The sequence below is a fragment of the Pongo pygmaeus genome, chromosome 16 (genome assembly GCF_028885625.2).
Source record: "Pongo pygmaeus isolate AG05252 chromosome 16, NHGRI_mPonPyg2-v2.0_pri, whole genome shotgun sequence".
NCBI lineage: Eukaryota > Metazoa > Chordata > Mammalia > Primates > Hominidae > Pongo > Pongo pygmaeus.
Window position 1 is genome coordinate 79,680,899 of NC_072389.2, and position 24,451 is coordinate 79,705,349.

At 47.3% G+C, this 24,451-nt stretch overlaps 1 protein-coding gene and 1 pseudogene across 1 annotated transcript in view; one reads left to right on the forward strand and one right to left on the reverse strand.

The window, feature by feature from the left end:
- LOC134738222 (COMM domain-containing protein 4-like) lies at positions 1–3,066 on the reverse strand (annotated as a pseudogene).
- Positions 3,067–3,208: 142 nt separating this feature from the next.
- ISLR2 (immunoglobulin superfamily containing leucine rich repeat 2) overlaps positions 3,209–24,451 on the forward strand; it is a 37,007-nt gene continuing 15,764 nt past the window's right edge. The window contains exons 1-2 of the mRNA XM_054451451.1: positions 3,209–3,654; positions 6,758–6,823. The gene's annotated coding sequence lies outside the window, so the exon portion shown is untranslated. The remainder of the gene's footprint in view (positions 3,655–6,757; positions 6,824–24,451) is intronic.

Genomic DNA, 24,451 nt, shown 5'->3' on the forward strand with positions numbered 1-24,451 from the left:
CTAGACTGAGCCCAGACCCTGGCTGGCCTCATACTTACTGTGTAGGCTGCAGACCTGCAAGTACTTCTGCAAGGGGCTTTGCTTCTCCTCATAACAGCGGCATAGGCTGGCCGCGTGCTCTGGGGGTAGAATGGAGTAGCTCTGGAGGTAGCAGGTGGGGGCTGGGCTTGGGTTTCTGGCCCAGATAGGGCAGGGTACACCTCAGGGTCACAGGGCCTGTCCCCTTCTCTAGCAGCCCTTGGCCCACAGGCTGCCCAGCTGCCCACCCACAACCCATACCTTTGGGCAGCCCCAGCTGCTGCAGTTCACTGGACAAGGATTCGCCATCGACACTGCGCTTGGACGCACTGGAGAGGATGAAACTCAGCACTGCCACTGTGGCCTTCACATCGCCTGACTCTGAGGGACCCGTGTGTGGGACAGGGGGTGTCACTGTGGGCCCAGCCACCTCCCTGTTGCCCTATTAACTTCAGCTCAAAGTCCCCAGGCCTCCTGGAGCCACAGGCACTGCTACTGCTCCACCAGGAGCTGGCAGAGGACAGGAAGGTGGGACTGTCAATGTCTTTCTTTCCCTCATGCTCCTCCACTAAGGAAGGCAGGTTAAGGATGCTGCTGGGATGTGGGGGGGGTGGGAGGGGGTCTGTACCAGGCACCAGGCCGAGGTCCCAGGGTTGCCTGGGGCCTGTGAACTCAGCAGGGTGCTCATCAAACTTGGCATCAGCCATGAGTTTCAGGATCATCTTATACTATGGGGAAAGGAGACCTTCAGGGGGTGCCAGGCCCCTGCTCACAAGCCCCTCACCCCTAGCCTGGATCCTGCAATAAGGAACAGACAGGCTGGAAAGAAGGAAGGGAGGTGCCCAGAGAGGTTGCAAGGTTGGGTCACCCGTCTCCCTGGGCCTAGTGCAGAGTTTCAGGGCACTGGGAGTCATAAGGTCATGGGACAATGGGGTGCTGGGTCTTGTAGTCACATCAATCCTCTGTCCCAGCAGCTACTTTAGTACCTGGCTGCAGAGCAGCCGCAACTTCACAGAGGACTGCGAGGGAAGTCCTTACACCAGCCAGGCTGGCAAACCTCACCCCTTCTTCCTGGGGACTGGCTCAGAGCAAGCCAGCCACTGATCAAGGTCACAAAGTATGGTAGCACAGGCTGAGAGCACTGAGGCCCTAGCCCCAGAGAAACCTCACCATCCTCTACACCCACAATTTCCAGACCCAGCACCCCTCCTCCACCCAGTGTAGACCCTGTGCACTCGACCATTTTGGCCAGCGTGCTGATCTCTGCCAGCACCCAGTCGGGACAGTCCAGATCACCACAGAACCGGAACCTCTGCAAGGGAGGGAGGCAGGTAATCAGGCTGGAAGGAAGGCTGAGGTATGGCCAGGATCCGTGTGTCTCCCACATTGCTGCCCAGCAGGGACCCCTGGTCCCCGACATAGATGGATACCCTCTGGCCACCTGTTCTCCCCTATCACCAGGCTGTTGAGTAAACTCTACCTGACCCACCCTGCCACCAAACCCTGCTCTGAGGTCTACTCCAGGCATTCATCTGCTCAGCAAACATCAATTGAGTGCCCTCTCTGTGCTAGCTCCCACTCTAAGTGCTGGGGGTACAGCAGGGGATAAAACAAAGTCCTGGGCCTCACAGAGACGAGTGAACTCTCTCCCTTCTTCCCCATACCCACACAACTCCAGCCACTCCAGCTTCCCTGCTGCTGCTCAGGGACACCAGCCTTGCTCCCACTGCACTCTCTATGTGGCTTGCTGTCCTTTATTTCATTCCACTCTCTGCTCAAGTGACACCTCATCAGACCAGCCCTTTTTTTTTTTTTTTAAAGACGGAGTCTCGCTCTGTTGCCCGGGCTGGAGTGCAATGACGCAATCTTGGCTCACTGCAACCTCCACCTCCCGGGTTCAAGCGATTCTCCTGCCTCAGCCTCCCAAGTAGCTGGGACTACAGGCATGCGTCACCACACCCAGCTTTTTTGTATTTTTAGTACAGACAGGGTTTCACCATGTTGGCCATGCTGATCTCGAACTCCTGACCTCAGGACAGCTGCACACTTTGGCCTCTCAAAGTGCTGGGATTACAGGTGTGAGCAACTGCACCTTGGCAGGCCGGCCCTTCTTGATCCTACTTCCTAAAATAGCCCCTAACACGAGGAAATTTTGGGGGCCGATGGATATGTTCGTTATCTTGATCGTGGTGATCCAAGAGTCAGGAAGATTTGGTCTTGTCCAGCCTCATCCTTCCCTAACCTCCAGATAATACTCTCCCAGCTATGGGAAATGCATTCATTCCTGGGGAGCCATGCTCTCTCTCACCTGAAGTCTCTGCACATGCTGTTCCCTGTCTGAAGACACACGCCTCCCACCCTTGCCTCCCAACCCCTGGTACACAAACTGTACTTCAGCCAGCCAACTCCTGCTGAAGTTTTTTAAGGTTGATCGCCTTTAAGGTTGATGGCATCCTCAGGAAGCACCCTTAGCACTACACACAAGGCGCAGTTAGGTCTCTGCCCCTGGAGCCTTAACTATGACTGCCAATTCAAGCCTCTGATTTCCCCTTCCCTCGGCAGCTCAAGTCCACCCAGTGCCTAGCACACTTCATGGTATAGACTAGGCACTTTGAACGTACGGATGGATGGATAAGTCTCAGCCCCAAAACTACTACTTTCTGGATCTGTAAAGAGCAGAGTGGCTTCCTAACAGTGTGTAAGAGTGAGCTTGATTCTAAGCAAGTTCTTGTCCAAGTCCCACGGTAGAGCTGGGGAAGAGGGTGTCCTTGGGAGGTCCTCTTGGAGCTAGGGAAGACCTGAAAGGACTCCCAGCTCCAGACAAGCCCTAGTTCCTGCCCCGGGAGTCAGGGGCCCTTCCTTCCGCCAGGGAAGCATGGGGACTCAGCCAGCAGGCCTGCGCTGTCTTACCCGCCCCACTCAGGAGTGGGATGGCGGTGGACTTTTCTCTACCAGACCTGCTGCCCTCATTCCTGCACACGCTGTGTTTGCGGAGCGGCCAGTGCAGACAACCTCCCCCAATTTCCGGAGCCACTGGCGTCCCCTCATTCCCGCTCAAGCAGCTCATGGCCGCTTCACCCCTGGTTCCTTATCATCGCGCGAGGAAACCAGGGCCCGGGAATTTCTTTTTCCGGTCCCGCCCGGTCAGCTGAGTCGACGATCACGTGACTTGGACTAACCGCCCCTTGCGGGGCGGGACCTGCTCGAGTGAGGCTGGGAGCGGACCGCTGCCCGCTGGAGGTGCCGGGGGCGAAATGCTGGCGTCTAAATGCTGGCGTCTCCTCCTTCCTCTCCCAGAATCCTTCCTTGGAAAAAAACAAGCGCCAACCGCAAGTTTAACTGAGGACCGATTTAAGGCATTACGAAAGACAGCGGAAGTTATTTCATTTACTTTTATTTTCATTAACTTAAGAGGGTAGGATCCCGGGAGCCAGGGAGATTCAGGTCATTGCTATGTTTTCCACTGTTAAGCGAATAGCATTATACACAGCTGTGGGCTGTGGCAAAAGACATTTTAAAAACTTTTCAAATATACTGCATATACAGAAAATTGTACCTATTAGAAATATAAAGCTTAATAAGTTTTCATCAACTGTAGACCTCACATAACCAGCACCCAGATAAGGAAATAACCAGGTAACTTCTTCAAGTGCATGGGTATTTTATTTCATTTTGATGAATCGTCTAGCCTAGCAAAAAGGGCTGTCATAATTAACATGCTCAGGAAAACTCCCTACAGCTTCAACATCAATAGATGCTTATCTTAATTTTTGCCAATCTGATGGGGAAAAAAATCGGTTGCTTAGATTGCAGTGGTAGTCTGATTACTGGTAGCTTTGAGCTAATGGGTAGTCTAGAACAACTAAGTTTCCGATGTTGACTTGAAGAGGCAAAAATAAAAAGACAAAACAACAAAAATACATTAAAGAATAAACTAATAACCAAAGAAGAAATTGAATACAGTCGTCCCTTAGTAACCTCAAGATATTGGTTCCAGGACCCCAGAGATACCAAAATTCACAGATGCTAAAGTTCCTGATATAATATGGCATAGTATTTGCATATAACCTATGCACATCCTTCCGTATACTACTTTAAATCATCTCTAGATTGCTATAATACCTAATACAACATAAATGCTTTGTAAATAGCTGATATAAAGTATTTTTAAATTTTTGTGTTTTTTCTTGTTTTACTTTTTCCAAATATTTTTGATGCACAGTTGGTTAAATCCAAAGATCCAGAACCCGAGGATACAGAGGGCTGATCATAGTTTGAGCTCTCTCCTCAATTCCATGCCTATCCCATGCACCAGGTGCAGCTGGTTTTATTCTTGCAGGCTTTCAAGTTTTCAAAAGACAGAGCTCATGACAAACTGCTCTATAGAATAGAAATAGGAAGTGTCTCAATTCATGGTAAAGTTGAACTCATTTCTGAAGAGTTCTTTTGCAGATCATAAGCACTATCCTGTTGAAAGCAACATAAGACATGTAATCATAGCACTTTGGGAGGCCAAGGCCGGTGGATTGCTTGAGCCCAGGAGTTCTAGACCAGCTTGGGCAACATAGGGAGACCCCAGTCTCTACAAAAAATTAGCTGCTTGTGCTGGTGCACACGTGTCATCCCAGCTACCTAAGAGGCTGAGATGGGAGGATCTCTTGAGCATGGAAGGTGGAGGCTGCAGTGAGCCATGATGGCGCCACTGTACTCCATCCAGCCTGAGCGACAGAATGAGACCATCTCAAAAAAAAAAAAAAAAAAAGGAAAAAAGAAAAAAAGAAAAAAAAGTGCTGGGTGCAGTGGCTCATGCCTGTAATCCTAGCACTTTGGGAGGCCGAGGCAGGCAGATCACCTGAGGTCAGGAGTTGGAGACCAGTGTGGCCAACATGGCAAAACCTGTCTCTACTATAAATAAATAAATAAATAAATAAATAAATAAATAAATAAAAATTAGCTGAGCATGGTGCTGGGTGCCTGTAATCCCAGCTACTCGGGAGGCTGAGTCACAAGAATCACTTGAACCTGGGAGGTCGAGGTTGCAGTGAGCCAAGATTACACCACTGCATTTCAGTCAGCTTGAGCAACAGGGTGAGACGCCGTCTCAAAAAAAAAAAGATGTAGGAATGGTTCAACTTTTATTTCATCCTGTCAGTAGGTTGAAGAAGAGAAAAATTGATTTGGAAAACCATTTTTTATTTAAAAAGAAAATTAGGAACAGATGAAAACTGTCCTGCCTTAAGAGTATTTGAAAAACAAAACAGCAAATTTAACATCAGACAGACAAAATATTCAAATTCAGAAATAAAGTTAAAAGGTGGGTGTTGTGCCCTTTTAATGTCATACTGGAGCATTGTTTCATAGATACTTGTTTTACTATTAAAGATTGACTATTTAGAAGAGTGGTTCTCAAACATTAGAGTGCATCCTAATCACCTGCAAGACTTGTGAAACGGGCTGCTGGGCCCCACACCAGAGTTTCTAACTCAATGGGACTGAGGTGGGGCCTGAGCATTGTATGTCTGTGTTCCCAGATGATGCTGATGCTTCCAATTTGAGACCATGGTTTGAAAACCACTAATGTAGGGAAATATACTAGAGAATATGTTATGAATATATGTGAGAATATGTATATATGTTAACTTACAGATTTCTGTCCAGTAGAAAAGATAACTCCCAAAGATGACAGTTTTATTTCCCAATAGGATTTTTTTTTTTTTTGAGTCAGAATCTTGCTCTGTTGTCCAGGCTGGAGTGCAGTGGCATGATCTCGGCTCACTACAGCCTCCACCTCCCAGGTTCAAGCAATTCTCCTGCCTCAGCCTCCTGAGTAGCTGGGACTACAAGCACCCATCGCCGCGCCTGACTAACTTTTGTATTTTTAGTAGAAACAGCGTTTCACCATGTTGGCCAGGCTGGTGTTGAACTCCTGACCTCAGGTGATCTGCCCACCTCAGCCTCCCAAAGTGCTGGGATTACAGGCCTGAGCCACCATGCCCGGCCTCCCTTTAGGATATTAACAAATTTTGTCTCTATCTCAGAATGCATTTTGGAATGCCCTTCCTGGAGCACTGCAGACACTGTATCTCAAAACGCTCCTTGAACTAGCTTCACCGTGTTGCTGACTCCCTTGTAAATTAAAGAAAATATCTTATACGTATTCCTTCATTATTTGTATGAAAGTCAAGCTTTTCACATTGTGAAAAATTATACTTCAGGCTGGGTACAGTGGCCCACGCCTGTAAGCCCAGCACTTCTGGAGGCCGAAGTGGCGGGATCACTTGAGGCCAGGAGTTTGACAGCAGCCTGGCCAACATGTCGAACCCCATGTGTACTAAAAACAAAATCAAAATTAGCTGGGCATGGTGGCACACACCTGTAGTTCCAGCTACTTGGGAGGCTGAGGCACAAGCATTGCTTGAACCCGGGAGGCTGAGGCTGCAGTGAGCCAAGGTTGCCATGAGCTGATATCGTGCCACTGCACTCCAGCCAGAGCCAGAGTGAGACTCTGTCCCAAAGAAAAAAATAGAAAGAAAATTATACTTTGATACAGTATGCTAATATAAAGGATATAATATGGTTTGGCTCTGTGTCCCCATCCAAATCTCACCTCGAATTGCAATAATCCCCACGTGTCAAGGGTGGCACCAGGTGGAGATAATTGAATCATGGGGGCGGTTTCTCCCATGCCGTTCTCGTGATAGTGAGTGAGTTCTCACGAGATCTGATGGTTTTATTACAGGCTTTCTCCTTTGCTCGGCTCTCCTCTCTCCTGCTGCCCTGTGAAGAGGTGTCTTCTGCCATAATTGTAAGTTTCCTGAGGCCTCCCCAGCCATGCAGAACTGTGAGTCAATTTAAACCTCTTTTCTTTATAAATTACCCAGTCTTGGGTATTTCTTCTTAGCAGAGTGAGAATGGACAAGTACAGGGTACTAATAACAGCCCAGACAGTAGTATACAGGTACTACTGTACTTTGATGCTAGAGGTATTTCCATTAAGGTCAGGAGCAGTGTGTGCTATCATTACCATGATCTAACATTGTTCCAGAGGTTTTTAGGTCGGCAATTCTCAACTGGAGGTGATTTTGCCTCCCTGGGGATATTTGACAATATCTGAAATCATTTTGGCTGTCACACTGAGGGTGCTACTGGCATGTAGCAGGCAGAGGCTGGGGATGCTGCTAAACATCCTGCGAGGCACAAACAGCTCCATAACAAAGAATTATCCAGCCCAAAATGTCAACAGTGCTGTTGTTGAGAAACCCTAGTCTAGACAAATAAAACATGGGAAATCCATTAACATAAATATGGGAAGATAATAAACTAGTATTTGCCAATGACAGTCTAGCTAGGAGGTCCAAAAGAAGAACAGTTAGATTTTGCAGGGGCTGCATGGTGGCTCATGCCTGTAACCCCAGTGCATTGTGAGGTCGCAGTGGGAGGATCTCTTGAGGCCAGGAGTTCAAGACCAGCCTGGGCAACATAGTGAGACCGCATCTCTACTAAAAATTAAAACATCAGCCAGATGTGGTTGTGCGCTCTGAGAGTCCCAGCTGCTGAGGTGGGAGTATCGCTTGAGCCCGGGAGTTGGAGGCTGTGGTGAACTGTGATCATGCCACTGTACTCAAAAAAAATTTTTTTTCTCTGTTGCATATGGGGTCTTGCTATGTTGCCCAGGCTGTTCTCAAACTCCTGGCCTCGATCAGTCTTCCTGCCTCAGCCTCCGAAAGTGTTGAGATTACAGGCATGAGCCACTGCCCCTGGCCTTACAAAATAAAAATTAAAAAAAGAAGTTACAGGATGTTATGTGGCCTGTTGAATGATGTTGGAAACAGTTGTGCATGTGACCCAGCTGTAACCAGGTATAAAAGTATCAGGATTAAGAAATGTACTGTGTCTGGCTTTCCCAAGTTTAGGTTCCTGCTGAAAGAATGAGATGGATTTTTTCTTCCTCCCCTCCTCACCTCCCTGCAAGAACCTGGACTGTGCATTTTGACGGGCAGGCTCTTACCTCTGGCAGGCCACAGGGGGCATGCAAAGCATTTCCGTGTGTGTTTTCTGGGTACTCAGATAAAGACCCTATGTCCAGGCCTTTGTTTAGGATATTTGGCCCATGGAGGAATGAGGGTGGAATCACCTGGTGGGGGCAGAGGCTTCGAATGGAAGGAGGAGTGACCCCGAACTCCAGGTTCTGGGCCTATACTTTGTTCCCATGCAGCACCCCATTAGTGGTGACTGGGGCCTGGAAGTCAGGGGCCTTGGTGGCCAAGTGTTGGGTGGACAGGAGGAGCTGAGGGAGGTGAGGGGCATCTCTCCAGCACCGCCCCCCGCCCCGTCCCCAAATCAATGCCCTCTGACAGCTCAGACACAGCCCCGGCCAGCAGCAGTGCAGGTCAGGAAGAGTGAATGCAGTCAGCACGGATCTGCTCCATGGTCTCTGCCTCACTTCATCTCAGTTTGGAAGGTGTGAGTCCCCGCAGCACTGATAGGATATCCTGTCCGCTGAGAACATTCAGCTTGATTTAGAAAGATAAGGTGGGACATCTCTTGGGCATGGCATGTGGAGCAGTGCCATCCCTCTGTGGCAGTGAGCCAAGCAATAAACCAGAATGTGCAAAGCCTGCATCCCAGAATCACCATTCCTGGAGGAAAAGCCTATATTGTCAAGATGCCCGCTCCTAAATTAACCCAAACATTCCACCCAGCCTCAAAAACCAGTAGAACTTTGACATTAATATATTAACCCTCAGTTCTATACAGAAATGTGTAAGAATGGCTACATACTATAACGTGCGGTCATTGAGAGAGAAGAGCCCATCAGAACAAATGGAACCAAGTCCAGAAACATGTCTGTCTAGGCACAAGATGCCAGCATGTGTGTCAGCCAGGGAAGCAGACCAGGGGGAGATATTTATTAAGATTTTAAACCAGGCTCCGTAGCTCAGGCCTATAATTACAATACTTTGTGAGGCTGAGGTGGGAGGATCGCTTGAGCCCAGGAGTTTGAGGCTGCAGTGAGCTATGATCATGCCACTGAATTGCAGCCTGGATGACAGAGCAAGACCCCGTCTCAAAAAAAAGTGCTCAGATGCACCCTTACATGAAGCCACCTTGGGTACAGCTTCCAAGACTGCTGAGGCCTTACTCAGGACAAGGGGGCCCAGCCCTAGCTCAGCTTCTACTACCTGAGTGGCACCTGGAGGTGGCCACAGTGTCCTCAGTCCAGTCTCTGTTGGGTCTCAGATCCCCTGATCATCATGCCTTTTTTGCCCAAGCTCTGCCTCATTATGGCCTTCACTGACCGCAGCCTCTTCCACCTCCCCAAAGGGACCCCTGCTCATGCTCTCCAGCCCACAGGAGTGCCTGCTTCTCCAAGAAGCCCATCCTGTTGGCTCTGGGCTCTACGTAAGAGAGCTGGGCAGGCTGGAACCCACCACTGAGTTCAGTCTTGGGGGTCTCCACCCATGCTAGGCTTCCACTGATGGGATATAAGTGGCCAGGGGGGTTCTTTACATCCACACAAGAGCCCCATGGTGACCAGGAATGGGGTTCTGAGAGGTTAAATGACTTGCCCAGGGCCCCAGAGCTGGCTAGAATTCCTGCACTGCCACATCCAAGGCCACATTCGGGCCTCCCATTCGGGGGCCCGGACACCCCTCTGCATCTACCAGGCTGGGAAACACATGTCTGCTGCAGCTTCCTCTCAGTGACTTACAGCAGCTGCAGATTTCTGGGGGGCCTTCTACGGGGCCCACCACAGCAGGGAGCCGAGAACTCTTACAGAGCCCTGTGTTCTCTCTCCGCCCCCTTCAGCTCCGAACTCGTACTAGTTGCTCTGATATAAGAACAGACCTTGGTGAGGGTGTTGGGGCTCTGGTCAGTATCCCAGGCCTTCAGGAATCAGATGATGTCAATCTGGAGAGGAGGTGCCTGCTGGAGGGACTGGGGGGAGCAAGCATGGCCCAGGGCCCTGGCCTCCGGCAGGGGCAGCCCCTCTTCCTTCCCAGGGTCCCCTGAGAATCCAAAGGCATCCAGGGTAAAGTGCAGTGTTCAGCTGTGTCCTGGGGTCCAGGAAAGCCAAGGAGAAGTTGCTCCACCTGCTGTCCACCAGGCATCCCAGCAAAGAACAGTCTCAGTCCACCCCAGCCCAACACCAGATCCCAGGGACTGATCCACCTGTAAGAGGGCAGCATGAGACTGCCCCATTGTCCCCAGAGAGTCCCCTCAGTCATGGGCTCTGACCAGGGTGCAGGTGGGCCCAGCAGGCTGGCCCAGTGTGGGTGTGGCTGTACATTGGTCCTCTGAAGAGCCTCAGGGGCTTGTGGCACATGGCGTGTGTCTGGGCTTGGAAGTAGAGGATGTCCGCCAGCCAGAGGGCAGGGGACACTTGTTTTGCATTCCAGTCCTCTGCAAGGACAGGGACCCCAGGCTCTGGGCACCCCAGCTCTGCCTGCCCTACCCACAGCTTACCACGATTTGGCCCAGGCAAATTGTCCCAGCTCCCACAGAGGGAGCCACCCTTCCCACCTCCTGATGTTTGCCCACACCAGTCAAGTTCCATTCTGGAAAAACCCTCCACGTCCTTGGGAAGGCACCTCCTCCTTGACTCCTTTCCAGAGCTATCGTCCCCACTTTCATTTTCTACCTATCATTCGATGCAGAGACCAGCTTCTTCCCTGGGCCAGGGCTTCTCTGGAGGCAGGGAGGTCGTGGCCAGGCCATGGGGTGTAGCAGAGCACCGGGTATAGACCAGGCTCTCCAGGTACACCTGGGCAGAGAAGTCAGAGGCCCACAGGTGAACGCCCCTCCTTCCGGCCCGGGTCACCTCTGTCTGATCTCCTGCCCTCTTAGGAGAAAGCCAGAGGTTGGAGCTGGGAGGTGTCGACAGCCCTGGCCCAGTCCAGGTTTCACTGATGAGGCTCAGGGAGGGGCGGGGTCAGCCCAAGTCACTGAGTCCATAAGGGAGGGTTCTGACCATAACCCAGGACCCTAGAGTTAACCAAGACCGCATCCCTTTCCCACCTAGACCAAGGTAGGGCTTCTGGCTTCTAAGGCCGAGGCCCAGCACACCTCTCCCTCCGCTTGCCTGCAGCTGTTGTCACACATCAAAAGTGAGCTTTTCCCCAAGGGGCCAGAGGCGCAGCTCCTTGGACTGGACCAGGTGGCCAATCCAAACAAGTCCCTGTGTGTCTCCACCAGCCAGGCCTTCTCACGCCACACAGCAGCTGGGGTCACCAGGATACCCTGGGGGATTCCAGGGATGAGCCCTCCCTGAGGCTCCCACAGCAGCACTGCCGCCCCCAGACCTGCCAAAGCCCCGTGTCCATGCAGCCCTCGAGAACCTGGCCCCTCACACACACCTGCCCCACTCCTCACACCTGGCTTTCCTGTGAAAAGTGGAACTGGTTCCACCTGGGCCAGCTGGAGAAGGGCCTCAGGAAATTGCCATTTTGGGGATTCATTCCAATCATCCATTCATTTATTCACCAAATACCCACTGTCCACCTTTCTGTACCAGGCCAGGGGTGATGGGTCAAGTGGAACACATGTCCCAAGGAGCTTTCCTCTCTTTAGAGACAGGCAGGTGGACTCTCAGACTATGAGGTGCCCTCAGGGCTAGGGGGTGCCCAGGGCTGGATACAATGGAGGGCCTCGCCCACAGGAGGTGCTGGTGGGTATGGAAGTGGAGGCCACCACGGGGTGAGGGTGTCCAGACAGAGGACCTAGCATGTGCCCAGGCCCAGGGTGTGACCTGGGGCAGGTGCAGAGCTGCTCTATCTGGAAGGCTTCCTGAGTCTGCCAACGATAGGCCGTGGCTGGATCAGGCTTCATGTCTATTTTTAACATTTAATACCTTTTGATTATGTAACTAAACATTATTGTGATAAAAATTATGAAATATAGAAAAGTTAAAAACACAACAGACCAGCAAACCCCTTCTCTCCCTAAGTAACTGCTTCAACAGTATTTTCTGACTTTTTTTCCCACATATATGCAGCTATAAACATAAGTTGCACAAGATAGTATCCTTCCCCATATTCTGTTTTGGAGCTGGATTTTTCACTCAGCAGTGAATAGAGGCAGGCTTTAAACAGGCCAGGCATTGTGAGGGCCCTGGGAAAGGAGACTGACCATGTTGCTGGGTGACCTTGGACAAGTCTCGCCCTCCTCAGAGCCTGGATTTTCTCAGTCCAGTGAAAGGCAGGAAGGGCTGTAGTAGGACTACATCAGCGCTTCCCAAACTCAGAACTGCCACGTGGAGCCGTGTGAGCTGTCGCTGCACAACCCCAGGGGCAGGAGCATTCTTGTCATAGCCTCCGTGAGTGGTGCTCCTGCCCAAAAGTGTGGTGTGCAAACCTGGGGCCCACAAGAGGATTTTAGGCGATAAGCAGATGCATTTATTTTTACCATTACCTTCTATTGGTAGTAAATGAGACCGATTCTCATCAGGAGGGCTTGTTAAACCACAGATCACTGAACCCATGTCTCAGAGCTTCTGATTCAGGAGGTCTGAGGTGGTGCCTGAGAATCTGCATTTCTAACAAGTTCTCAGGTGATGGTGATGCTGATGCTGCTGGCCCAGGGACCACACTTTGAGAACCACTAATCACAAATTTCCTTTTATTCATTTATTTATTTAACGCAGGGTTTTGCTCTGTCTCCCAGGCTGGAGTATAATCGTGCAATCACAGCTCACGGCAGCTTCAACCTCCCAGGCTCAAGCAATCCTCCTGCCTCACTTCCCAAGTAGCTGAAACCATAGACGCACGCCACCACGCCCGGATGTTTTTTTATTTTTTGTAGAGACAGAGTTTCACCATGTTGCTCAGGCTGGTCTTGAACTCCTTAGCTCGAGCAATTCACCTGCCTTGGCCTCCTAAAGCAAACTTTCCTTTTTAAATACATTTATTTAGGTTTTAAAAATGAGTTGACTTAAAGCACATGAATAAATCTTCAACAATAACCACTGGGGAAATGCAAATTAAAACCACGTAAGATATCACTACATATCTATTAGAACAGCTCAAATCAAACATAGTGGTAATATCAAATAATGGCGAGGATACAGACAAAACTAACTCTCTCATACATTGCTGGTGGGAATATAAAATGGTACAGACACTCTAGAAAATAGTTTGGCAGCTTCTTTAATTAAACATACACCTCAATATATGACCTAGAAATTGCTTCTGGGCATTTGTACCAGAAAATAAAACTGCTGTCTGCACAAAAACTCATACATGATTGTTCATGGCAGATTTATTTGTAATAGCCTCAAACTGGAAAGAACCAAATATCCCCCAATAGGTGAATGGTTAAGCAAGCTGACATATCCATTCTATGAAATACTATTCAACAGTAAAAAGGGGGCCAGGCACAGTGGCTCACGCCTGTAATCCCAGCACTTTGGGAGGCCAAGGTGAGCAGATCACTTGAGGTCAGGAGTTCGAGACCAGCCTGGCCAACATGGTGAAACCCTATCTCTACTTAAAAAAAAAAAAAAAAAAAAGCTGGGCATGGTGTCTCTCACCTGTAATCCCAGCACTTTAGGAGCCTGAGGTAGGCAGATCACCTGAGGTCAGGAGTTCGAGACCAGCCTGGCCAACATGCCGATACCCCATCTCTACTAAAAATACAAAAAAATTAGCTGGGCATGGTGGCGGGCACCTGTAATCCCAGCTGCTTGGGAGGCTGAGGCAGGAGAATCACTTGAATCCAGGAGGCAGAGGTTGCAGTAAGCCGAGATCGAGATCGTGCCATTGCACTCCAGCCTGGGCAACGAGAGGAAAACATTGTTTCAAAAAAAACACAAAAACAAAAAACAAAAGCCAGGTGTGTTGGTGGGTGCCTATAATCACAGCTACTCAGGAGGCTGAGGCAGGAGAATCACTTGAACCCAGTAGGTGGAGGTTGCAGTGAGCCGAGATCGCGCCACTGCACTCCAGCCTGGGTGACAGGGAGACTCCATCTCAAAAAAACAAACAAAAAAAAACACAGAAAAACAATAAAAAGGAGCATGCACAACTTGGATGTATCTCAAAGGGCATTTGCTGAGTAGAAAAACAAAGCCAATCTCAAAAGGCCACATACTGGGTGATTCCATTTATATAATGTTCTTTTTTTGTTTGGTTTTTGTTTTGTTTTTGAGGCAAAGTCTCACTCTGGCCCTACTGGAGTGCAGTGGCATGATCTCGGCTCACTGCAGCCTCCACCTCCCAGGTTCAAGTGATTCTTGTGCCTCAGCCTCCCAAGTAGCTGGGAGTACAGGCGTGCACCATCATGCCTGGCTAATTTTTGTATTTTTAGTAGAGACAGGGCTTGCCATGTTGGCCAGGCTGGTCTCAAACTCCTGGCCTCAACTGATCCACCCGCCTCGGCCTCCCAAAGTGCTGGGATTATGGGTGTGAGCCACCATGCCAGGCCTCTATTCATTCATTCATTCATTCATTCATTGAGACAGAGTCTTGCCCTGTAGCCTCCACCTCCCAGGTTCAAGCGATTCTCCTGCCTCAGCCTCCACGTAGCTGGAACTACAAGCCTGTGCCACCATGCCTGGCTAATATTTCCATTTTATAATGTTCTTGAAGTGAGAAGATTATAAAGACAGCAGATTAGTGGTTGCCAGGAGTAGGAATAGTGCAGGGGAAGAGCCTGGAATAAGTACAGAGGAATAGCAGGAGGGGGATTTTTGTGGTGGTGGAACAGTTCTGTATCTTGATTGTAGCGGTGGTTAAAGGAGTCTACATATGTGATAAAATGGCATAGACCTAGACGTGTGACATTGTTAGATATTGTTCTACACTAATACAAAATAGAACCTTTGGAGGAAACTGAGTGAAGAGTACATGAAACCTCTCTGTACCATCTTTGAAATTTCCTCTGAATCTATATTTCCAAATAAAAGGTTAAAATTTTTAAAGTTGCTTTAGACAAAAATATTAAATAAAAATAATATTGATTGTATGCAGGTCTGGAAAAACCTTTGACACATTGAATGACTGGCATCTATAACCCATTCAATGCACAATTGCCCCTGGCCAGGCCGTGTCCTAGGCTAGGTCACCTGCTGGAAGATAAGACTCTGGACTATGTCCTGCTTGGCTTTGGAGTAGAGATGCCAGATAAAATATAGGAAGCCCAGTTAAATTTAGATTTCTGATAACAAATAGTTATTTAGTAAGTATGTACCATGCATATTTAGGACATACTTATACTAAAAATCATTTCTCTAAATTTCCTTTTAACCATCTTCACCAAGCGTTGATATTTCTCTAAATTCTTTAACGTATGTATGTAGTTACTTTAAAGCTCTTGCCTGCTAATTCCAACGTGTGAGCCATTTATGGGTCTGCTTTTTTTTTTTTTTTTTTTTTTTTAAATGGAGTTTTGCTCTTGTATCCCAGGCTGGCGTGCAATGGTGCCATCTCAGCTCACTGCAACCTCCGCCTCCCAGGTTCAAGCAATTCTCCTACCTCAGCCTCCTGAGCAGATGGAACTATAGGTGCATGTTACCACACCCAGCTAATTTTTGTATTTTTAGTAGAGATGGGGTTTCACCATGTTGGCCAGGCTGGTCTTGAATTCCTGACCTCAGGTGATCCACCCGCCTCAGCCTCCTAAAGTGCTCAGATTACAGGTGTGAGCCACCCTGCCCAGCCCTTTTTTTTTTTTTTTTTTTTGAGACAAGATCTCACTCTGTTGTCCAGGCTGGAGTGCAGTGGCATGATCTCAGCTCACTGCAACCTGCACCCCCCAGGCTCAAGCCATCCTTCCACCTCAGCCTTCCAAGTAGCTGGGACCACAGGCACGTGCCACCAGCAGTCCTGACTGGTTTCGCAGAAGACAATTTTTCCACAGACGGGGTCAGGGGCGGTGGTTATGGCATGAAACTGTTCCTCTTCAGATCATCAGGCATTAGAGTCTCATAAAGAGTGTGAAACCTAGATCCCTCGCATGTGCAGTTCACATTAGGGTTCATGCTCCTATGAGAATCTAATGCCTGCTGATCTGACGGGGCGGGCAGAGCTCAGGCAGTAATGCTCGCTGCTCACCACTCACCTCCTGCTGCGCAGCCTGGTTCCTACCAGGTCACCGACGGGTACAGTCCACAGCCTGGGGGTTATGGGCCCCTGCACACCCCTACACCCAACTCAGTTTTTGAAATTTTAGTAGAGATGGGGTTTTGCCATGTCTCCCAGGCTGGTCTCAAAGTCTTGAGCTCAAGTGATCTACCTGCCTTGGCCTCCCAAAGTGCTAGGATTACAGGCATGAGCCACCATGCACGGTGGGTCTGTTCGTATTGACTGGTTTTCTCTTAATTTTAGGATGTATTTTCTTGCTTTTTCACACATCTAGTATTTCTTGAGCTGTTGGACGTTGTGAACCTTCACTGTAGAGATGTGGATTATGTTATCCTACTCTAGTGTTGAGTTTTGTTTTGCAGGGAATTAAATTACTGATGGGTTAACTTGATCATGTGTGTCAAGGCTACATTTTAGGTTTTGTTAGGGTGAGCTGTTTTTCAGTTTTGCCCTTATTCCCAGGGAATCTTCCTTAATCCCAAGGCATGGCCTTCTAGGCCCTCCTGGGAATGTCTGGGATATTCATCAAGACCTGAGATTCCAAGAGTGAAGATGCTGGCTGAGCCAGAATTCAGATGTGTTTCCAGCACTCTGTGACCACTGAAATCACTGTTTAGCTTTCAGCTCCCCATCGGCTGTTCTGTGCTGGGCCTTGCAGAGTCTCAATCCACACATTCAGAGTTTGAGATTTGGCCAAGGACCTGCAGCAACCTCTATAAGATTTCTGGGGCTCCTTCTCTGCAACTCCATCCTTTCTGATACTCTGCCACACACATTTTAGCAGCCCTGAGCAGCAGTCTCCGTTTCCTCCACCAAACAAGACTGATCCTCTTTGCCTGAACTCTGCTTCCTCATGCTGTCATTGAGGGTTTAGAAACTTTCCCCACCAGAAAAACACAGCAGTCACTTCATGTGATTCCCTTCTCTCAGATTGTACCTGGAACTGCCTATTGCCCAATGGCTGAAGACAATTTCTTCATGTACTTTGTCCAGCTTTGTAGTTGTTTCTGCTGGGAGACTATCATCAACACAGGTACTCCACCATGGCCACAATTTGAAGTATGATTAATATCATATTCATTCTATTCTAAAAGTAGAGAAGACAAAGACCAACAGTTCTAAGAAAAATGGAAAAATATATATGAAAGTTCAAAGAAAAAGAAACGCAAATGCCACTGACACACAGGAAAAATGTTTAACTTCACTGATAATAAGAAAGATACAATTTTAGGCCGCGTACAGTGGCTCACACCTGTAATCCCAGCACTTTGGGAAGCTGAGGAGGGAGGATCGCTTGAGGCCACGAAGTGGAGGTGGCAGTGAGCCGAGATGGCGCCACTTGGGGTGACAGAGTGAGATCCTGTCTCAAAAAAAAAAAAAAAAAAGACACAGATATAAAGAACATCCTGCAACCTCTACATGTGGCCATGATTGCTAACAGGGACCAGATTTGCCTCCCACCTTGAACAACTAGAAAAATGGAACAAAATATAAAACAATAGTTTTTAGACATTGGAGAACAGGTGGAGCAGAACTATGATCCCTAAAAGAAGGTGAACCCTACAGTGTCCTCGGTTTACTGCCGGAAGCAATTACAGGCTCCAACGCAGGGAGGGAAATCCAAAGTTCAGTGGTCTTGGTGGATTGAGGAGACAGAGATCAGAGCTTGGGAAGATCTTCAAGGCTGGTAGAATTTGTGAGGTAGAGTACCAGGGAGGAGGTGGCAGAAGAGAGCGCGTGAACTTTGGAGAGCTATGGAAGATGCCCTCAAGCCTTTGGCAAAGGGCTGATAAGGACATATGTGAGAAGAAACTACCCAGGGAAAGAACTGCCAGAAAGCAGACAGAAGAATCCCCGGAGCTCACAACAGGCTAGAGAGAATTCATATTCTCATTAGTCAGAATGAAAACACCTCATAATACTTAGGAAATGGAAAAGAAGCTTTAGAAAAGTATTGCCTTAATAGTGGGGCTAAATGAGCACTGGAGTAAAGGCTTCTCTGAAACTGTCCTAACAAAGATTGAAAGCAAACCTTGATAGATCCAACTTATTTCAAGTAACTAGTGCTGGAACAGAGTCCCACACTATTTAAAGGAAAACAAAATCCAGCAGTCACAACACAAAAACACAATGTCTACCAGTGAATAAAACATTGCCAGGCAATGGCCAGGCACAGTGACTCCTGCCTGTAATCCCAGCACTTTGGGAGGCTGAGGTGGGCAGATTGCATGAGGCCAGGAGTTCAAGGCCAGCCTGGCCAATATGGCTAAATCCTGTCTCTACTAAAAATACAAAAATTAGCCAGGCACGGTGGTACGCAACTATAGTCCCAGCTACTTGGCAGGCTGAGACATGAGAATCACTTGAATCCGGGAGATGGAGATTGCAGTGAGGTGAGATCACACCACTGCACTCCAGCCTGGGTGACAGAGTAAGACCCTGTCTCAAATAAATAAATAAATAAATAAATAAAATAACAGGCAAAATAGGGCCTATAACCAGGAGAGAAATAAATCAATGGAAATAGGCCCAGAAATGACAGAGATGATGTAATTTGCAGACAAGGACATTAACATATTATAAATATGCTCCATATGTTCAAGAAGGCTAGAAAAATCTGAACATGATGAGAAGAGAGAAATAGAAGATATATCGAAAAAAAAAAAAAAAAAACCCCACAGGCTGGGTGCAGTGGCTCACACAGGTAATCCCAGCACTTTGGGAGGCTGAGACGCAAGGATTGCTTGAGCCCAGGAGTTCAAGACCAGTCTGGGCAACATAGGGAGACCTATCTCTATAAATAATTCAAAAATTAGCCAGGCATGGTGGCATGCACCTGTAGTCCCAGCTACTCAGGAGGCTGAGGCAGGAGGATCACCTGAATCCAGGAGGTCAAGGTTGCAGTGAGCTGTGATTGTGCCACTGCACTCTAGCCTGGGCACATAGTGAGACCTTGTCTCAAAATAAAACAAAAAAGAATTACTAGAGATGAAAAAGTTAACTCTGCAGATATGGGATTAAAAGCAGTTAAAATACTCCATAAGGACAGGTGTGGTGGCTTACGCCTGTAATCATGCCAGCACTTTGGGAGGCTGAGGCAGGATTGCTTGAGGCCAGGAGTTCAAGACCAGCCTGGGCAACATAATGAGGCCTCATCTCTACAAAAAAAAAAAAAAAAAAAAAAGGAAAAATTTTCAAAAAATTTAATGAAGGCAAAATAAAGACTTTTTCACACAAACAAAAGCCAGGATAATCACGAGCAGGCCTGCACTCTGAGAAGCGTTAAAAGCAGTTCTTTGGTCAGAAGAAAAAGGACACTGGATAGAAATTTGGATCTACACAAAGGAATGAAGACCACTGACATAATAAATACATGGATAAATAGAAAAGATCCTATTCTCTCATTTTTTGATGTCTAGAAATAATTGAGGCAAAAGTAATAACATTGTGGGGTTTATAACGTGGAAGTAAAATGATGACGAGAATGGCACAAGGGACAGGTGGGGAAATGTAAGAATACTATCATTATAAGGCGGCGGTCACAGTTGAGGGAGGTGATAAATCTCTGTGATTCCACCTGGAATACTGCATTGCTCCTGGAAGTGGGAAGAGGGAGTTTCAGAAACTTCCCCCAGGCTCTTCCTACTATAGCGGCTCATACCCACAGGTCAGGGAGTAAAGTGAGAGCTCTGTTAGCTTCTAAGCATACTCATATCAATTGCATATTTAGGGACAGAGAAATGACAACCAGATGGGGCTGCAGCCTCTTCATCCAGGGATCCATTTATTACCTAGACTTCACATGTCCTCAGTCTTACTGGGGAGGGGACATGGTGGCATTGTGGATCTTATGGTGGCACGGTCAGCTCTAATCCTATATGAATGGCCCTCAAACAGTCTGGGTATTCCCTTTTCATCAGCTACAGTTACTTTCGTCAATGACCCCAGATCCCTTTGGAGAAGGATTGAGGTAATAATTAATGAATATCATGTGGTAATGTTGCAGGATCTTTTTCCAAGAATACCCAGCCTCCCCTACAATCCATGAGCTATAGGTCTCAATTGTCTCAGTCTGAAAACTGGGTAGGAAATTGCAATTTTTTGTTGCAGCCTTCTGCAGCCAGATCTTGTTGTTGTTTCCTGAATACACAAATCAGGAAATATCTTAGGGCTCACACCTGTAATCCCAACAATTTGGGAGGTCGTGGCAGGAGGTTTGCTTGAGCTCAGGAATTACAGTCCAGTCTAGGCAACACAGCAAGACCTCGTCTTCACTAAAAATTAAAAAAAAATAGCCAGGCATGGTGGTACATGCCTGTAATCCCAGCTACTTGGGAGGCTGAGGTGGAAACATTGCTTGAGCCCAGGAGGTTGAGGCTGCAGAGGGCTATGATTGTGCCACTGCACTCCAGACTGGGCTACAGAGTAAGATCCTGTCTCAAAAAAACCCAGAATACCCTAGTCAACTGCCTATATAACTCTCCCCAGGAATGCCATCAGTTTTTAGCCAATACAACAGATCCCTGGAGGTCAAGGCATCCTGGTTATCACTCTAGCCTTCCTACCAATTAAGTTAATTACATCCACCTTGTTGATGATGGTGAAGTGCCACCACCTGGCATCTGCTGTTCTCACCTTCCACCATTCCCACTGACACCACGAAGCCTGGTCTCATGGCAGCATCTCCTCTTGACGATCCTGGCCTACCAAGGATAGTGCCACTGAGTCTCTCAAAGATTCAGGTGCCCTTCTTGCTAGTGTCTGCTGGCATATAACGAACTATTGGGGGAAATTCAGCCAGATATCAGGCAAAATTCACCCCTGATATTTCACGTAGGTTCTTTTCTATTTTCCCTAAGTGTCGGCCAGTCTGAGAAATACAGGGAAAGGGTACGAAAGAGAGACATTTTAAAGCTGGGTGTCCGGGGGAGACATCACATGTTGGCAGGTTCTGTGATGCCCCCCGAGCCGTAAAACCAGCAAGTTTTTATTAGTGATTTTCAAAAGGGGAGGGAGTGTACGAATAGGGTGTGGGTCACAGAGCTCACGTGTTTCACAAGGTAATAGAATATCACAAGGCAAATGGAGGCAGGGCAAGATCACAGGACCACAGGACTGGGGTGAAATTAAAATTGCTAATGAAGTTTCAGGCATGCATTGTCATTGATAACACCTTATCAGGAGACAGGGTTTGAGAGCAGACAACCAGTCTGACCAAAATTTATTAGGCGGGAATTTCCTCGAAAATAATGGGGCTGACAGAGTATCCAGTGTATCTTAGTTTTTGGATAATTATCACTAGGCATTTGACACATTGGTTGGAGCATCTGAAAAAATGGGTAGGTAATTGGTGAAAAGAAAAATAAGCAAATGAAGGGGAAAAATCTGAAGCAATTGTTATTATTATTATTATTATTGAGACAGAGTCTCACTCTGTCGCCCAGGCTGGAGTGCAGTGGTGTGATCTCAGCTCACTGCAAGCTCCGCTTCCCAGGTTCATGCCATTCTCCTGCCTCAGCCTCCCGAATAGCTGGGACTACAGGTGCCCACCACCAAGCCCGGCTAATTTTTTGTATTTTTAGTAGAGACGGGGTTTCACTGTGTTAGCCAGGATGGTCTCGATCTCCTGACCTCATGATCCGCCCGCCTCGGTCTCCCAAAGTTCTGGGATTACAGGCGTGAGGCACCGAGCCCGGCCCTGAAGCAATTATTAACTCCAGGGGAAAAAAGGAAAGAAATGAAACAATTTCAATGCGGGACTTGGGTTAGGGACAATATTTAGATGGCTACAAGAATGTAAATGCTTTTGATTTCATACGATTGTGATCCAGTCAAATTGGTGAAATGGAGGCAAGGAAATTAAGACCTCATAGGAAGGTAAGCCCTATACTGAGCTATGCCAGGAATTGACAGATACTGAAGAAAACAAATCAAGAAATAGCAACATAAGCATTCTTTAGAAATATAATGATAACATACCAGGGGAAGTCCCAAAATGAGTTTAAAGTGATGACCTATGGGAATTAGGACTCAAAGGCAAGAAAGGAAATGCTTTTTGATATAAGCCTTTCATTACCATTTTGTTCTTTTTTTCTTCTTTTCTTGTTTTACTGAGGATTTCTTGCTCCAGGTACCATTTTGTTATTACCTCTGTGTATCTAGTACTTTGATCAGCATTAAATATAATGTAAGTTCTGGAGATCTGTTGTATAGCATGATGACTATAGTTAATAATGCATACTTGAAAATTGCTAAGAGTAAATTTTTTGCTTTTATTATTTATTTATTTATTTATTTATTTATTTTGAGATGGGAGTCTTGCTCTGTCGCCCAGGCTGGAGTGCAGTGGCATAATCTCAGCTCACTGTAACCTCTGCCTCCCAGGTTCAAGCGATTCTCCTGCCTCAGCCTCCCGAGTAGCTGGGACTACAAGTGCGTGCCACCATGCCTGGCTAATTTTTTGTAGTTTTTGTAGAGATGGGGTTTCACCGTGTTAGCCAGGATGGTCTCGATCTCTTGACCTCGTGATGCATCCACCTCAGCCTCCCAAAGTGCTCGGATTACCGGTCTGAGCCACTGCACCTGGCCTGCTTTTATTATTTTTAATCAACACATAATTGTATATATTTATGGGATACAGTATAGTATTTTTATACATGTGTACAATGTGTAATGATCAAATCATAATTAGCATCTCCACCACCTCAAACATTTATCATTTCTTTGTTCTGGGGGCATTCAAAATCTACTCTTCTAGCTATTTAAAAATATATAATAAATTGACCTTAATTATAGTCACCCAATAGTGCTAAAGACACTAGAACGATTCCTTCTATCTAGCTGTACTCTTTTTTTTCCCCAGACAGGTTCTTACTCTGTCCCCAAGGCTGGAATGCAGTGGTGCAATCACAATTCACTGTACCCTTGACCTCTTGGGCCCAAGTGATCCTTCTACCTCAGCCGCCCAAGTAGCTGGGACCACAGGCGTGCACCACCATGCCTGGCTAATTTTTAAATTTTTTGTAGAAATTGGATCTCCCTATGTTGCCCAGCCTGGTCTCAAACTCCTGGGCTCAAGTGATCCTCCCAAACTGCTAGGATTACGGGTGTGAGCTACTGCACTCAGCCATGTACTCTTGTATCTGTTAACCTATTAGCCAACCCTTGGCTACCCCCTCCCCCTTACCCTTCCTCACCTCTAGTAAACACTATTCTAAGCAAATAGATCTTAAATGTTCTTACCACAAAAATAATAATAATAAAAATATGTGAGGTGATTAAAATGTTAATTAACTTGATTTAATCATTTCACAACGTATGCATATATCACATTGAACACTGGAAGTATACACAATTTTTATTTGTCAATTATACTTTAATAAAGATGAGGGAATAATTGAATATAATGTTAAAACAAAAAATAATTGCAAAACCTAAAGAAAATTAATAATCTAGTGCAGACCAGCCTTTTATACATGAGGTCACTGAAGTGCAGAGAGGTGAACTGACTTGTCTCATCTCACACAGCAAGTCACTGGCAGAGCTTGACCTGAAACCCAAAGCCAAGCATTTTCTATTACCTCCAGGTCCTTCAGGCCAGCCCTCCCGGGCCTCTGCCTTGGGAATTGGTATTGGTGACAAAGGGAATAGAGAGGAACATGCATAGAGCTCTCCATTTAGATTGACATATTCACACTGTGCTAGGGCGTCAGTAAGAAACAGTGCAAGCTTCAAGAGTACTCGCCCCAACCTTTTTCCCCCTCCCCATCCTCTCTCATAACCAACTTCAGCTAAAAGGTCTGAGAAGATAAGGGAATCTTAGATGACTCTCACTAGGGTGTAAATGACTCCCACCATGATTTTTATTTTATCAAGACATAACTCTAAAAACAGTTTGGATGGGATGCCAGGCAGTAGGATGAAGACAGATGGGGAAACTGCCTACCTGAGGTCAGGAGTTTGAGAACAGCCTGGCCAACATGGTGAAGCTCCATCTCTACTAAAAGTACAAAAATTAGCCAGGTGTGATGGCGTGTGCCTGTAATCCCAAGCTACTCTGGAGTCTGAGGTGGGAGGATCGCTTGAACCCGGGAGGTGGAGGTTGCAGTGAGTTAAGATTGAACCACTGCAAACCAGCCTGGGCAATAGAGAGAGATTCCATCTCAAAAAAAAAAAAAAAAAAAAAGTCAGACCAACCCATGGGGAGGCAGAGGGTGGGTGAGGGTGGGTGTAGCTGGGCTTATGGTGGTGCACTCATAGAGTTGGCTTGGGAACAGGGAACTGTGTGTGTGGAAGTTAAAAGATAGGCTTTGGAGGGACCTGGCTTTAAATCCCAGCTTTGCTGTGTGACCTTG